The sequence below is a fragment of the Austrofundulus limnaeus genome, unplaced genomic scaffold, assembly GCF_001266775.1.
Source record: "Austrofundulus limnaeus strain Quisiro unplaced genomic scaffold, Austrofundulus_limnaeus-1.0 Scaffold16, whole genome shotgun sequence".
Lineage (NCBI taxonomy): Eukaryota > Metazoa > Chordata > Actinopteri > Cyprinodontiformes > Rivulidae > Austrofundulus > Austrofundulus limnaeus.
In genome coordinates, this window is record NW_013952418.1 from 3034364 (window position 1) to 3036043 (window position 1680).

A 1680-nucleotide genomic window follows, 5' to 3' on the forward strand; every position below is an offset into this window, starting at 1 on the left:
TACTTGTACATACATTTGTGTCTCTTAATTATTTTAGTTTTATCATTTTAAAACATCTTCTTTCACCATGTGTTGCCTGTTTTTTACGTTAACTTATTCATTTCTATTTCATTATGCAAAAAAGGTGGGCGGTCCTTCTTGGTTCAGCTCCTCTCCTACTGGTCAACAGACAGGAAGCAGCAGGATCCATGTGCAGGTTTACTGTGCATGCTTGWGCTGCCTCAGTTGAGCTTAAACTTTAAGGTTTAATTAAAAACAAAGAAAAGGAGGAAAACACTCATCTCACCTTTGTTTTAAACTAAATGTTAAACTTTGACCAATAGGAGAGGAGCTGACCCAACAAGGGCCGCCCACCTTATTTGCATAATGAGACAGAAATAATAAAGTAAAAATACTGTAACAACACGTGGAAATAAAAAGACTTCTGGGAAAATGTATTTAAAAAATTATATTTTAAAACAGTAAAATGGAAATTAGTGTTAAAATATATAATTTTTGGAACAAAGCTGGAAAAATAAATATGATGGTCAATTAAACTATAAAACATAAGGTTAAGTTCTCTTTTTTAAATTTAATTGGTGCATTTTAAGTGTGTTTATTTATTGGTCTATTTATATATTTCTGTTTATATATTTCTGCTTTTATTTCTAATTCTGTCAGTTTTGGTCCTCCATAGAGTATATGTTATACAAAGAAAGAAAAAAAAGGAGACATCGTTTTTAAAATTGTAACCCATGCCTRCCTGTCTGAATTCTTTTTAATTGGTACGTTTCACTTGTGACATTGTGCAGTGATTCTGCTGCAAGGAGAGGCCCTATAAAGAGAGAGGTGGACAGGTGGAGCTGGGGGGACGAGTGAGAATTCATACCCCTTTCTTCTTTAGAAATAGATTAGTTTCCTCAGGAGTCTATTATCATCTTTCAAACCCAATCCGGCTCTGCCTTCACAGGCCTGGATGGGGGCTGATAGCTCCAGGAGCCACCAGTAAGGAAGAATTTGATTGCTTCAAGTTGCCACCTGACTGCACAGRGCTGGTGGGATGCTCACAGATTTGTGCAGATAAATGTAAAATGACTTGTTCCACATCTGCTACTGATGTCCAGCCTGTGGCTGAGAGAGGGGGCTGTGAAAAGTCATTGTTTACTCACAGACATCAGGGTAGAAGACATTTACTCTCCTTGTTGTAGAATCAACTTATAATTTAAATTTTATACATTTTYTATGTTTTGATATTTGACAGAATATTACTCCATAAATCACCAAGCTGTACCTTTAAGTGCCTCAGAATTGAGTTTTTTCTTCTCTCTGCTGTGATCATTCAGTATTTGTTCCAGACTGATTGTAGTCACTGTTGTTGAATTTGCCTCTCATGTTTTTTTTTTTTTACTTAAAGAATTTTTATTGATCTTTTTCAAGGAAAACACTTAATAAACCAAAAACCGAACATCCGTTCAAGGTAGTTTGGGTGCTAAAGGAATGTCTGACACTTTCCCCCCTCTGTAATAATGCACAGCCGTGCTGACGGGGCGGGGGTTTACTGTGGGAACAGCTGATTAAACATCTCAAAGAACGTTTCAGAAATCCAGATGAGTTGAGGAGGACTTGTTTTGGACGTCTGAGAGCGAAACGCAGGCCGAGAAGAATTTTTCAATTATTTTCTTCTCGTTGTTGTTGAGAAAA